Genomic DNA, 15,937 nt, shown 5'->3' on the forward strand with positions numbered 1-15,937 from the left:
CTCGTCCTGAGAGAATCGGCGAGGCAAGCCAGAATAAAGTAATCATTGCTTGATTTTTAGCAAGACAATTCATTGTCCCTGCTCTTCAGTATTACTGAACATTATCCTGTAATATTGCATTAATCTTTAAAAACCCCGTGACACCCTCCACCTCTAACATGGGCACGTAGCACCCGTCTAGCAACAAACTCTCATCCCCTTTCTGTCCAGCTCTATAATGCAAGAGTTAACCGTTACTCCCAGTCCTTCGTTTATGCAAGAGGTCAGCTCTGGAACTGTCTCCCTCTGTGCGTGTTTCCTACTTCCTATGATTTCTAGTTTTTCAAACGCAGTGTGTTCAGTGAACGGATCTTGAATTTGGCTCTCTCGTATTGTTTTTGTTTTGTTTTTCTTGGAAGGAACGGTTTGCGGGCTCCTGGCCTTTGGTTCTTTCTTCCTTGCATAAAAAGAAGTAAGTCTAGGTCATTAAGGATAGAAAATATGTGGATCAGTGAGTGGGGACAAGATCCAAAGGTGGTGGTGGACGCTGAAATCGCCTGGGATAATTTCATAAAAGGGACAAATGGAAAGACTGTGTTCAGTCTCAGATGTAAGAGTGCCAAAGAATTTCCCATAACAGGTAGAATGAGGGATAAGTAAATATACACAAATATATTTATCATAGAATGATAGGATACTTGTAGGAAATGTGTAGAGAATTCGAAGGATGGAAATTCTCTAATATGAAGGCAAGATATGTTGTTGCATGCATGCACATGACAGACACAATTAACTCTAAAATGAGTAAACCAGATTATAGAGAAGGGTCTGCTGTCAGTTACCTCATACAGTTGAGTTTCAGTGTGGAATATGAGGTCAGATTAGAGGAAGACGGCTCGTGTTCAACTGAGAAGAACATAAACGAAAAGCCAAAAATGCTGCAGAAATGAATGTAGAAAGTGTCAAGCATGGATTCAGTACATCTCCTTTGGTTGTCACAGGGAGAACAGCTGCTGGTGGGGCTATTTATGTTCCCAACCATCCTCCACTGGGGACTTCATGGCTTGGCGATTTGAAAGCTTTTTTTTCCAGTGTTGAAATAAGTGAAATATGTAATGTGCATTTGGTTTGGTGTAAAATTTTACAGGGCAATGTTTGAGAGTGTGCTGGCCCACTCTATGTGCTGGTGAAACACGGAATATTTAATTAAAGGGAGATGATCAGTAACAGCTTCTAAGGGTTGCAGAAAGAGAAGCTCCCTCTCTCCTCTCACCAGCTTGCCATGCATCTTGGGAGTACCGTCCCGTTCGACCAACACAAACAAGACACGGATGATGGCATAAAGCGAATTTATGTTTTTATAGATTTTTAAAATTCACAACCGCGTCCTTACACAGATGCTTTTGTTGTAATTATTGCATTACATAGTTGACTCTTACTGTATTCTATTTATTTATTACGATAGTACCCGTTTAAATTTTCTTATTCTTCTCACGTTAGGACTTAGCACTCTTTGATTACATTACGTTGGTAAGACAATTTTCAAACACCTCTAACATAGAGTACAGTAGAGCAGAGAGAGAGAGAGAGAGAGAGAGAGAGAGAGATTATTCGTTAGTTGTTTTCGACAAATAAAAGTTTTTATTTTGAAAGTTGCACAGTCCACCCTTTCTGCTTCCTGTTTACCCGACAAGGGGAAGGATTTTGCAGTGAGTTGTGTACATTTATCTTTATATATATATATATATATATATATATATATATATATATTTATATATATATATATATATATATATATATATATATATATTGAACAACCATGGGGACGTCATACAGTCTTGTCGCACGCCCACAGTGATCGTGAACCATACACTTAGATGCCCATTTACCTTTACACATGCCTCACTACCATCATAAAAACTCCCGACGGCATCCAGCAGCTTACCATCTACACCGTGCATACGCAAAACCTTCCACAATCCTTCTCTGTCTGCTTTGTCGTATGCTTTTTCCAGATCCATAAATGCCATAAACACCTCATGGTCCCACTCGCAAGCCTTCTTCACTATCTGCCTCAGTGCAAATAGTTGATCTCAGCATTCAATAGGACTTCTGATATCTCTCTTACTTCCTTTATAATAATTCCTCCATATACCGTACTTTCCCTTCAGTAATCAATAAATTTAGGTTATGCCACGATAATTCTTGCACTCATTTTTGTACAGGGGTACAATCACTGCCTGTTTCCACTCTGCCGGCATAGTTTCATTCATTCAAGCCTTCTTACATATCTCCAACAAGCATTTCATTCCGCCCTCTCCACTACACTTAATCATCTCTGCATACACCTCATCAACCTCAGCTGCTTTCCCATTTTTCATTGCTGCACGGCGTTCTTCACCTATGCGAGTGTCACGTTTCCAGGCACTACATTTCTTCTTTGCACAGTCCCAAAACCAATCATGTTTACAGCCGCTCTGGTGCCTCTATCCCATTCATCAGGCTTTCAAAATATTCTTTCCATCTGGTCCTTACTTCATCTCCATGGCTTAATTATCTACCACTTACATCCTTCACATTATCACATTTCTTTCCGCTGTCACTTCTACATTTCAGTACCTCTCTCCAGAATAACTTCCTATTTTAAGAGTAGTCTGCATTAATTTTTCTTCCTATTACAAAAAACGAATTTCAGCAAATGAAGACGGAGGGGCACTGCAAGGCATGGTGAGTGAGTTTCGAAGAGCGTGTAAGAAACGGAATGTAAAGGTGAATGTAGACAAGAGTAAAGTTATGGTTTTCGAGAGAAATGAAGTAATTGGATGTACAGTGATGTTGGATGATGAGGAGGTGGAAAATGTAAGTGCATTTAAGTACTTGGATAGTGTGATGAGTAAGGATGGACGTTTGGAGGGTGCAGTGCTTGAAAGGGTGCAACAAGGAAGAAAGGTTGCTACCTTTTTGAAGGCCTAAGAGTAACAAAGCCGCTGCGTGACAGCATTGTGGTACCAACTCTGACGTATGAGGTGAAGCTTGGAAGGACAAGTCAAGTGTGGGAGCAGTGGAAATGAGTTATTTGAGAGGAGCATATGGAGACTGGAGTTACATGGAGAGACAGACTGACAAATGAGGAAGTGAAGGAGCGCTGCGGTGTGGATGTGGATGTATATATACATGCGGTAGGAGAAACACACTGAGGTGGTTTGGCCATGTGGAGAGGATGAAGAGCGAGAGACTAACGAGAAGTGTGTATGTGAGTGAGGTGGAGTGGGGGGAGAGGGAGGAGGGGGCCAAGGATGAGATGGAGGAATGGAGAGGTATATGAGAAGGGGGGGGGGGGTGAGCTGGGAGCAGGGAAGTGAAATGGCGGGGGACCGGGCGCATGAGGGCGATTTGTTTGTGGCCACCTCTTATGGGATTAAGGCGTCTGGCAATAGATAGACTGACTTCTTAATATCGAGCCATTCCCTTTGTTCTTTATCAATTCGCTTGTATGTTCATTACTCATCAACGGAATATCCAGAGAAGGTTGTCAGCGTACAATAGATGTGTGATCATCCTGCAGTACCTTGAGAATGTTGCCAGACTCTGTTCATTCCTCTCCTCTCCATCCAATATATTACCAATATGCCGGGAATAGAACCCGGGACTCTTAGGTGAGAGCCAGGCAGCATGCCACAACACCACCACCTGCCTGTCTCTCACCTGAGAGTCCCGGTTTCGATTCCCGGCATGTTAGTAATATACTGGATTATTTTTCCCTTGTAAAATACAAGTTTCTCTCTTCATCCTGGCTTGCCGTAAGTGCTTGGGATAGATTAAAAGCATCTACTTGCCCGTTTGCCAGGGGGTTATCTCATCCTCTTCAGGCCCACAGTGGGGGCGGATGAACATTGGTTAGAAGATTGTGACAATGTGAGATAACTTTTACCTGGTCGTGGTGTAGTGGTATGCTGCCTGACTCTCACCTGAGAGTCCCGGGTTCGATTCCCGACATACTGGTAATATATTGGATTATTTTTCCTGTTTAAAGTACAGGCTTCTCTCTTCCTCTCCTCTCCATATTTCCTCGTTCCCTTCGCCCCTTCACTTTTGTCAAATTTTTCCTGCCAACACCGTGTACTTTCTCCGTATTGTCCATTTCCGCCCTCCCTCCCCTCCTATCTCCTTCCCTAAGCATAACGCGCTTTCATTCATTTGTACCATTAATCTCGCTCCTGCCTTTCCTCCTCCTCGCATGTATCTTTCTATGGCTGTGCCTTTCCTTTTGCTTTTCCTGCTGTTCTCTTTCCCCCTCTCCTTTTCTTTTTGTCTTCTCTCTCTCTCTTTTCTGCCGGTCCCTGACTTTCCCTTCCTTCTACCCTTGCCCATTCCCCTCCCATCTCCCTACTCCCTTCCCTACCGCATCTTTCTTTGTTTCATTCCTATCGTCTACCCTCTTAGGCTATTTTCCTTCTTTTCCTTTCTTTTTCCTTCTCTCTAGCCCAATCTCTCCTCTCTATGATTATTCTATATTCCCTTTTCTACCTGCCTCCTCTGTTTTCCTCTTCCAATTTTCCCTCTCTCTGCCCCCACGTTCTCGTCACTTCTACAGTAGCACTTCTACTCCCTTCTTCTACTCTTGTTTCCTCACTCTTTCCTTCCTCTTTTCTTTCCTTTTCTCCTTTCTTCCCATCTCCTTTCCTCTGCTCCCCTTCCTTCCTTTCTCTTCCCTGCCACATCAGCGCTGACTCAACACACAAAATCCCACTTACCTCCTTATCTGTAAGGGTTTTTACCATCTCACTCCTCTTCCTTTGTTTCGGTCCGCGATTTCTCTTATACTGATTTTTTTTTTTTCTGCTCTGATTCAAGGATTTTCCTTTGTCTGGTGTCCCCTCCCCCCCTCCTCTCTCTCTCTCTCTCTCTCTCTCTCTCTCTTTCTTTCTCTCTCTGGTGGTTTGTTCATTCATTCATTTTCTACCTATCCCTGTATTCCCCATCTCTGTTTTCTTCTCTTTCCTACTTTCCTTTTTCAGTACCTTCGCATCCGTCTATCTTCTCTCTTTTTCCGTCCCAATCCGTCCTCTCCATTCTCGTTCCCTCAAAGAAATATATCCTTCCTTCCAGCCAACCAATTAACCCTCTCTCTGTCATATGCTGATATATCTTTTTCATTCTCGTCTTTTCTTATCCATGTCTTCATTCTCAGTCCTTTTCTGCAATTTTCTTACACCCCTTCTTCGCTCTTTGCTTTTAAATTCACGTTTATTTCGGATGGCCTCACTCTTATCTTTTCTTCTTTTTTCGCCTTTCCCTGATTCAGCTTCATTTTCTTTACATGACCGCTTCTTTTTCTCTTGTCATAGCGACTGGTCCTTATTATTTTAATGCATTTGTGTTGTTGAATTTCCTTTTTCCTTGCTTCACCTTCTCCATACTTTTCTTACTAGAATTCTTTCCTTCCCGTTTGCCGCTGGCACATTATCATCCTCTTCATTTTCAGTCTCAGTTTCACACCGTTGTTGCTCTCTATTAGTTCTATTTTTCACATATTCATCCACTTTATTCTGCCTCTTCCACAAACTTTATCTTCTTTTCTTCCTTCTTTCCCACGCCTCGCCTGTTGTTCGTACTCGCCTTGTAGGTTATTTTTTCTCATATACCACAATTTCTCCCACATTCTTTAATTTCGTTTCCTGCATCCTATGAATCTCCTATTCCTTTATTGGTAGCCACTTCTCGTTAGTCCTTCGCCATTTTCACCCTCCCATTCTCCTTTTATGGTTTCATCGCCTCTTGACTGTTTGCTCATTCTCTCTTATATTTCATTAGCTTATTTTCATGCCTTTTTTTCTTTTTTCATTCCATCCGCCTGCACATTTTACTCTAACTGTCTTGATCCCTTCTTCGCTTGCTCTTGCGCCTCTTCCCAATTTCTCCTTCCCTTCGTCTCCTTGTTATTCCCTCCTACTCTCCGCCCCCCTCACTCGCCTTCTTCCACTCTTTTGTTCCTCATCGTAACTTATCACATCTCATTATCCCATCTCGCCTTTAGCTCTCCCTTCTTTGCGCCCCTTCTAATGGCAATAACATTCAAGATTTTTGTCGTTAATTACCCCAAATGAGAGAACTCTGCTCGGCTTACCATTAATATTTCCTCCTCCTCTCCCTCCTGTCGTGCCATTTTCCGACACCATCGTGCCCCCTCAACTAATTGCGCCCTCTTACCACTGCTATTTATTCTGCTCGATCTTTCTTTCTTGCTCCCTCCTCCTGATGATGCTGTAGGCATTACAGGCACTAGTATATATCTCATATCACAATGGGCGATACGTAATGTCTGCTGGAGACATACACAGCTTCTTGATAGGAATGTCAATCATCAGGATGTATATCCATAATCTAGTTGTCCCATACCGTCATGAATGTCCTAACACGTGATGTATCTCAAACAGTCTCTCTGTAGTCCTGACGATACCATGGAAATCTACCAAACAATACATCTCGACCGAGCCGTATATATTCTTAGATTTGGGAGAGCATAGACAGAGAACCCGAGAATATGATAGGAGATAGGGTCAGCTAGGAGGTTTGCCGTCACGCTGTGTTACGCTGTCAATCACATTGCGATATAACTGTGTACACTAAACTCGTAACCCAAGAGTGCTCTGTAACTCACCTCGCTTATGATACACAAAGCGGGAAGGTGAGAAAGAGAGATACCTGCCTATTCACTCCACTCGACGACGCACCATTTTACTAAGCAGCAACCCACGTTACACTCCACTGGTGATAGAGGGGAAGCCATTAATCAATGATGCACAACAATCCTCCATCTAATCAAACTCCTCGGCTACTTTCATCGATAATGTCATCTGTCTGTCATCCAGTCTCCTACATCTTGCACCTACCGGCCTCCCTATGTACACCTTCCCTCCTAAACGTTTGCCGAAGCTGCTCCCGTTTTTCCTATTCTCCCTCTTTTTTTCTCCGACACCTACTCTCCCCCTCCTCCTCCTACTACGTCTTTGTTTCACTCCTCGCAGCTCTGCATATTGATGTTCTTTCCCCCTCTCCTCTTCTCCCTTTAATTTGTTTACGCCTCCTAGTCCATCTCTGCCACTGCTTCCTCTCCCTCTACCTACGTTTTCTGTGCCCCTTTTCTCTTATCGTCTGTGTTCCTTGCGTCTATTTTCCACTTTCTTTTTCCTTAACATTCTGTGATCTTGGTTATACAATGTAATTATCTCCTACTTTCTTTACTGTTATACAGGCCCTTGGCTGTTACATTATTTCTAATTATTCAGATTCATTCACTCTGCTTTTATTATTGTTATGCTTCTTATTCCCCCTTTTTGTAGCCTCTGGTCCCCTCACCTCCTCTCTGTCTGTCTGTCTGTCTGTCTGTATGTATGTATGTCTCTCTCTCTCTCTCTCTCTCTCTCTCTCTACGCCGCAGCCTGCCACTCAGATTTACAACAATGGGCCACTCAGCAGTTTAGCCTCAATAATTGTTGTGTGCATCTGCCCTCTTGAGCTTCCTCTTACTCCACTTGCATAATTACAGCCTCCCGTTTTTCCTATTCTCCCTCACTGAAACCACCAGCAGAATAATAGTTTGCTGAGCGCGCGAGTGTGTGTGTGTGTGTGTGTGTGTGTGTGTGTGTGTGTGTGTTCTTACCTTACGTAATTGTTCTTACCTAATTGTACCTTTACAGGAATGAGTCATTCTCGTACTGTCCCGTGTATTTAACCATTTTTTGATACATATCCTTAAATTTGTCAAAAGTTTTGGCACACGCTGTTTCATTCGGTAGTGCATTCCACTGATAACTTCCTTACGTCTTTATCGCCTCTCTTTTCATGCAGTTTTTTGCAGTGTCCTCTTGCTGATGCTTCTCCGTAGGTTATATATTCATTTATGTCTATTGTCTCCTTCCCTGATATGCACTGATATAGCATAATCATGTCTCCTCTTTTCCTTCTTTCCTGTGGTCTTGGAAGATTCACTTTTTCTAATCTTTCTTTCGTAGCTTAGATCCCTTAAGCTTGGTACCCATCTTGTAGCGGCTCTCTGAACTTTTTCAATCTTACCTATGTGTTTTTTTTGAGATGAGGATTCCAGACTACTGATGCATACTCCAGGGTTGGTCTTATGAATGATGTTATCATCTTTCTTAGCATGTCTTCATTAATGTATGTGAATGTTATTCTCATGTTTGTAAGCAGGGTATACATGTTCCGTACCTTCTCACTGATGTGGTCAGCCGGAGATAGTCTGTTATTGATAATCACACCTAGGTCCTTCTGTCTCTCTTGTATGTGTAGGGATTTACTTCCTAACTTATAATCCCAGTCTGGTCTTTTTCCACTTTTTCCAAACTTGATTACATAATGAGAATGAGAGGGCAAGAGAGGGAGTATGTTTGATGATAAACAAGAAGTGGAAGGAGAATATAAGAGAGTATGGAACAATGGGTGCAAGGATTGCATGGGTGAGGATGAAAGTAGGTATAAAAGCGCGGGCGATTGTATGTGTGTATGCGACGACAGAGGACCGAGTGGCAAGAGTGAAAGATGAGTTTTGGGCGAGAGTAGAAGCGTGTATGGACAAATCTGAGAGGAGAAAGAGAGTGCTTTTGATTGGAGACATGAATGGCAAAGTTGGGAATGTACGAGTGGATGGAGTGGTTGGTCAGTGGGGTGTGCCAGCTGAAGTAGATGGGAATGGTAGTGCTTTGCTGGACATCTGTGCTGGTGAGGGGTTGGTAATTGCTAACACCTACTTTCGGCATAAGATGATCCACCGGTATACATGGAGTGTAATGAGGAGGATGGATGGCGAACTCGTTGAACGAAAGGCAATGATAGACTACGTGTGTGTGGATGAGCGAATGAGAAGACAAGTGTTGGATGCACGAGTGTGGAGAGGGTGGGGGAATGGAGTCTTGGACCATCACTTAGTGATGGCCAAGGTAAAGATGCAAAGAAAATGGTTGAGGAGACGAATGGGAAGACAGGAGGAAACAGCTCCTGTGAGAAGAGTGAAGAATTTGCGAGATAGTGAGAAAATGGCAGAGTATAAGAGCATAGTGGAAGAAAGATTGGGAAAGTATGAGCTAGAGCAGATGGAAGGAGTGGAAGACGTATGTAAGATATTCACGGAAGAGATAGGAGCAGCGTGTGAGGTGGTTTGTGGAGTGAGGAGATGCAAGGGACAACATGGTGGAATGACGAGGTGAAACTAGCTGTGGAACAAAAGAAGAAGGCATATAGTGAATGGTTAGAGAGTAGAGGTAGGGGAGAAGATGAGAGGGTGAAGAGAGAGGTATATGTGAGCAGAAGAAGGAAGGTGAAGAAACTGGTGAAGGAGAGTAAGCAGAAAGTGGATGAAGAGTTTGGGAGGAATCTGAGTGTGAAATGGAGGGAGAGTAAGAAATTGTTTTAGAAGGAGGTAAAGAAAGTAAGGTAGTGTGAAAGGGGAAATAATAGGGGAGTGAAAGATAGGAATAATAGATTGCTGGTGGGGAAGAGAGAGAAATTGAGGAGATGGAAGGAACACTTTGAGGATTTGTTGAATGTAGAGAGTGAGAGCAGTGCGAGTATAAGTAGTTGGGGAATGATTGGGAGAAAAAGAGATGAGAGGAGGGAGGAAGAGATCAGTACGGCAGAAGTAGTGGAAGCGATGAAGATCAAGTTGGGAAAGGCACCAGGAATTGATGGAGTGTGTGGAGAAATGCTGAGGTATGAGGGTGAGATTGTTGTGGAGTGGATATGGAGGTTGTGTAGATTGGCTTGGGAAGAGGGAAGGGTTCCAGAGAACTGGAAATCAGGTATAATTGTTCTTTTATACAAAGGAAAAGGGGAGAGAGAAGTATATGGTAACCATAGGGGCATTTGCCTTCTTAGTGTGACTGGTAAAATATATGGCAGAATACTCATTGATAGGGTTAGGCATATGACAGAGGAGCTAGTTGGAGAAGAACAAGGGGGATTTAGGAAGGGAAAAGGGTGTGTAGATCAGATATTTGTTCTAAGATGTTTAGTGGAGAAGTATCTAGAGAAGGGAAAGAAAATGTATGCTGCCTTCATGGACTTGGAGAAAGCTTATGATAGAATAGATAGGCAAGGTATGTGGAAGGTATTAAGAATATATGGAGTGGAGGGGAAATTGTTGAGTGCTGTGAAGAATATGTACAAAAGAGCTAGGGCTACGGTGCGAGTGGATGGTGAGTTGAGTGAGTTCTTTGATCTCAATGTGGGACTGAAACAGGGTTGTGTGATCTCTCCATGGCTGTTTAATATATACATGGATTGGATTGTAAAGGAGGTGCAAGGTAGGGCAGTGGATGTGGGGGTGACTCTAATGAATGAGGGTGAGATTTGGAAGATTCCGGTGTTGCTGTTTGCTGATGATACAGTTTTGTTGAGTGAAGATGAATGGGAGCTGCAAAGTTTGGTGAATGAATTTGGGACAGTGTGTAGGAGGAGGAAGTTGAAAGTTAATGTAAAACAAAAGTAAAGTTATGGTGTTTGAGAGGAATGAAGTCACAGAATGTACAGTGAGGTTGGATGGTGAGGATATGGAGAATGTGAGTGCATTCAAGTACTTGGGTAGTGTGATGAGTAAGGATGGAATTTTGAGGGATGAAGTGCGTGAAAGGGTACAGCAGGGAAGGAAGGTTGTTGATTCACTGAAAGTAGTGATGATGAATAGGAAGGTGAGTATGGAAGTTTAGAAGTCACTGCATGATAGTATTGTGATCCCTATCCTGACGTATGGAAGCGAGGAGTGGACCTTGCAAGAGGGGAACAAGTCAAGAGTGAGAGCAGTGGAAATGAGTTACTTGAGAGGAGCATGTGGAGTGACATAGAGGGACAGGTTGACGAATGAAGACGTGAAGGAACGTTGTGGGGTGGATGTGGATGTGGTTGAGAAGATTAGGAGAAATACACTGAGGTGGTTTGGACATGTGGAGAGAATGGAGAATGAAAGACTGACTAAGAGGGTGTATGTAGGTGAGGTGGAAGGAGGGAGAGGGAGGGAGAGACCGAGGATTAGGTGGAGGGATGGAGTTGAGAGGTATATGAGGGAGGGGGGGTGATTTGGGGGGAGGGTAATTAAATGGTGGGTGACAGAGCGACTTGGAGGCGTTTTGTCTGCGGCCACCCTTTGCGGGATTAGGGCGTCGGGCTATAGATAGATAGACAGATAGATTACATGACACTTGTCCACACTGAATTTCATTTGCCATGTGGATATCATTGATTGCACTGCGCAGTTGACCCTCGTGCGGTGTGGTGCGGTGAGAATCTGTCCCTTCTCCCCTTTGGGACTAAAATGCGAATGAATGTGTTGGAGTGGATGAGTAAATTGGGAGTGTGTCGTCCTGTCTCGGCTACCTCCCATTCCTTGAGGGAAGCAGCCTAGGTATATAGATAGATTAGATAGATGTATTATTCCATTCATGAAGCTTACTCAAATCTTCTTGTAGCTCTTTATAAGAGTCTGTATTAGTAATTCTCCTTTGTATTTTTGTATCATCAGCAAACATATTTCGATAACTTTCATTTCCAGCGTTACTATCTATGTCATTTATATACAGTAAAAACATGATTGGTGCCAGCCCTGAGCCCTGTGGAACTCCGTTAGTCACTTCCCTCCATAATGAGTAATTTCCCCTTAGTACTGTTCTCATTTCCCTTTTTCTGAGAAAATCTTGCATCCAACAATACAGTTTGCCTCGAATTCCTCCTTGATGATGCAGTTTCCATTAAAGTACTCATTTGTCTTCTCAGTTAGGCTACTTGAAATGCTGTATGTATAAATAAAATATCTTCATGTTTCGAGTGCTTTTTGGAACAGTCAAATACTTTCATTACACAATCGACGCAGTTGTTTACGTAAATTATCCCATCTATATTTTTCTTGAAAAAAAAAATAAAAAGTTCATGTTATTGTTATGAGTTTGGTGCATTATTATTTAGACTTTTTGTCTTTTAGTTTCCCATTAGCTCGCCTTTATCCATGTTGCCCAAAACCACAGTAATATTTATCCTTGCAGTATATTATTTTTGTAATATCGAGCCATTCCTTTATTTCTTCATCAATTCGCTTAAAACGTGATGCAATCTTTCCTTTGGCAGATATCCCCAGACACCTTTTTTTTTTTTTTAATGTTTTATACAGATCTTTGCGGGGTCAAATGCAAAACCACATAAGCGGGCAAATTTTTCGATGTTATGTTCTTGTATATTAATCATCAACGGAATATCCAGAGAATCATGTTCGTTCACTGTTGATGTGTGTAGATCATCCAGTAGTACCTGGAGAATGTTGCCAGACTCTGTTTATTCCACTCCACTCCATATTTCCTCCTTCCCTTCTCCCGCTTCACTTTCGTCCCATTTTCCCTGCCAGAACCGTGTACTTTCTCCTTATTTTCCATTCTTGCTCTCCCTCCCCTACTTATCTCCTTCCCTGGGCCTAACACTCTTCCTTTCATTGTACTCTTAATCTGCCTCCTTTCGCTCCTTCTTTTCCTCCTTTCACGTTTTATCTTTCTACGACTGTCCCGTTCCTTTCGCTCTTCCTGTCATTTTCTTCCCCCTCACTTTTTCTTTCTGTCTTCCCTCTCTCCCTTCTGCCTGTCCCTTCCTATCCCTTCCCTCTACCCTTGTCCATTCGTCTCCCATTTCCCTAGTCCCTTCCCCTCCACTTCCTTTTCTTAGGCTATTTTCTTTCTTTTCCTTTCTTCTTCCTTGTTTCTAGTCCAATCCATCCTGTCCATGACTTTCCTCTACTCCCTTTTCTACCTGTCTCCTCTGTTTTCTTCTTCCAATTTTCCCTCTGTCTGCCCCCGCGTTCTCGTCACTTCCAGCACTTCTACTCCCTTTCTTTACCTTTATTTCATCACTCTTCCCTTTCTCTTTTCTTTCCTTTTTTTCTTTCATCCTATTTCCTTTCCTCTGCTCCCCTTCCTTCCTTTCTCTTCCCTGCCACATCAACGCTGACTCAACACACAAAATCCCACTTACCTCCTTATCTGTAAGAGTTTTTACCATCTCACTCCTCTTCCTTTGTTTCGGTCCGCGATTTCTCTTATACTGATTTTTTTTTTCTGCTCTGATTACCGAATTTTCCTTTGTCTGGTGCTTCCTCTCTCTCTCTCTCTCTCTCTATCTATCTATCTATCTATCTATGTCTTTGATGGTTTGTTCATTCATTCATTTTCTACCTATCCCTGTATTCCCCATCACTATTTTTCTTCTCTTTATTACTTTTTTTTTTTTCAGTACCTTCGCATCCGTCTCTCTTCTCTCTTTTTCCGTCCCAGTCCTTCCTCTTTCCATTCTCGCTTCCTCAAAGAAATATTTCCTTCCTCCCAGCCAGTCAATTAGCCTCTCTCTCTCTGTCATTTGCTGATATTTCTTTTTCTTTCTCCCTTTTTCTTATTCATGTCTTAATTCTCAGTCTCTTTCCCCAATTTTCGTGCACCCCCTTCTTCATTCTTTACTTTTTTATCTACTTCCATTTCAGATGGTCCTTCTTTTAGTTTGTTTTTTTCGCTTCTGTCTGACTCAGCTTCATATTCTTTACATGGCCGTTTCGTTTTCTCTTCTCATAGCGACTGTTCCGTATCTGATGCATTTGTAATGTCGAACTTTCTCCTTCTTTGCTTCACCTTCTCCATACCTTTCGTACCAGAATTCGTTCCTTCCTGTTTACCCCTGGCATATTTTCATCCTTTTCGTTATCAGTCTCAGTCTCGCTCCGTTGTTACTCTCTGCTAAATCGGTTTTTCACTCAATCATCCACTTTAGTCTGTCTCCTCCATTTGCTTTTTCTTCTTTTCTTCTTCCTTCTTTTCCACGCCTCGCATGTTGTTCCTACTCGCCCTTTAGGTTGCGTATTTTTTCTCACGTACCTCAATCTCTCCCACTTTAATTACTTTTCCTGTATCCTATGAATCTCCTATTCCTTTACTGGTCGCCCCTTCTCGTTAGTCCTTCGCCATATTCACCCTCCATTCCTTTTGCTGTTTCATCGCCTCTTGAATGTTTGTTTATTCTCTCTTATATTTCATTAGCTTATTTTCATACCTTTATCTTCTTTCCATCCCCTTGCACACTTTAATCTAACCATCCTGATCCCTCCCTCACCTGCTCTTGTGTCTCTTCCCAATTTCTCCTCCCCTTCGTCTCCTTGTTATTCCCTCTTCCTTTCCGCCCCCCTTACTCGCCTCCCTCCGCTCTCGTGTTTCTCTTCGTAACTTATCCCATTATCCTCGCTCGCCTTTAGCACTCCCTTCTCTGCGCCCCTTCTAATGGCAATAACATTCAACATTTTTGTCGCTAATTACCCCAAATGAGAGCACTCCACGCGGCGTATCATTGATATTTCCTCCTTCTCTCCCTCCTGTCGTGCCATTTTCCGACACCATCTTGCCCCCTCGACTAATTCCGCCCTCTTACCACTGCTATTTATTCTCCTCAATATTTCTTTCTTTCTTGCTCCCTCATCCTAGTGATGTTGTAGGCATCATAGGCACTTGTATATATCTCATATCACAATGGGCAGTATGTAGTGTCTGCTGGAGATATATACGGCTTCTCGTTAGGAATGTCAGTCCACATGATGTATATCCACAATCTTGTTGTCCCAGACGATCAAGAATGTCTTAACACATGATGTATCTCAAACAGTCTCTTTGTAGTCCAAAAGATACCATGGAAATATACCAGGCACTACATCCAGACCGAGCCGTGTATATTCTCAGATTTCGAAAAACATAGACAGAGAACCCGAGAACATTATCGAGGGCAGAAGGTAGGAGATGGGGTCAGCTATGTTACGCTGTCAATCACATTTCGATACAGCTATCTACAATAAACCCATAACCCAAGAGTACTCTGTAACTCACCTCGCTTACGATACACAAAGCGGGAAGGTGAGACAGAGAGAGACCTACCTATTCATTCCACTCGACGACGCACCATTTTACTAAGCAGCAGCCCACGTTACACTCCACTGGTGATAGAGGGGAAGCCATTAATCTACGTTACACCTACAATCTCTCCATCTAATCAAACTGCTCGGCTACGTTCATCAATAATGTTACCTATCTGTCATCCAGTCTCCTACATCTTACACCTACTGGCCTCCCTATGTACACCTTCCCTCCTACTCGTCTGTCCAAGCTGCTCCCCTTCTTCCTACTCTCCCTCTTTTTTCTCCGACACCTTCTCTCCCTCTCCTCCTCCTACTCCGTCTTTGTTTCACTCCTCGCAGCTCTGCATATTGATGTTCTTTCCCCCTCTCCTATTCTCCTTTCAGTTCTTTTACGCCTCCTAGTCCATTCTGTTCCCTTTTTCTCTTATCGTCTGTGTTCCTTGTGTCTCTTTTCCACATTCTTTTACCTTAACATCCTATGATCTTGGTTATACATTGTAATTATCTCCTACTTTCTTTAATGCTATATAGGCCCTTAGCTGTTACCCTTTTCGAATTACTTAGATTCCATAACTATCTATTTATTATTTTGTTGCTTTTTATTCCCCCTTTTTGTAACCTCTGGTCCCCCCCCCCCTCTCTCTCTCTCTCTCTCTCTACGCCGCAGCCTGCCACTCAGATTTACAACAATGGTCCACTCAGCAGTTTAGCCTCAATAATTGTTGTGTGCATCTGCCCTCTTGAGCTTCCTCTTACTCCACTTGCATAATTACAGCCTCGCTCACTGAAACCACCAGCAGAATAATAGTTTGCTGAGCGCGCGAGTGTGTGTGTGTGTGTGTGTGTGTGTGTGTGTGTGTGTGTGTGTGTGTGTGTGAACAAAATAAACAAGTTCTTACTGACTTAACTGAACCTGCTGGAATAGTTGAGGACATCGACTATCAGCCAAAGGGATGACATTTATTTATTTTTTAACAATGGGTCAAAGGCCAAGGGTAATGCTAAACTTGATACAGCAAGGTA

This window comes from Coenobita brevimanus, chromosome 104 (genome assembly GCF_032717465.1).
Source record: "Coenobita brevimanus isolate Jiangsu-jjx chromosome 104, ASM3271746v2, whole genome shotgun sequence".
In the NCBI taxonomy this organism is placed as follows: domain Eukaryota; kingdom Metazoa; phylum Arthropoda; class Malacostraca; order Decapoda; family Coenobitidae; genus Coenobita; species Coenobita brevimanus.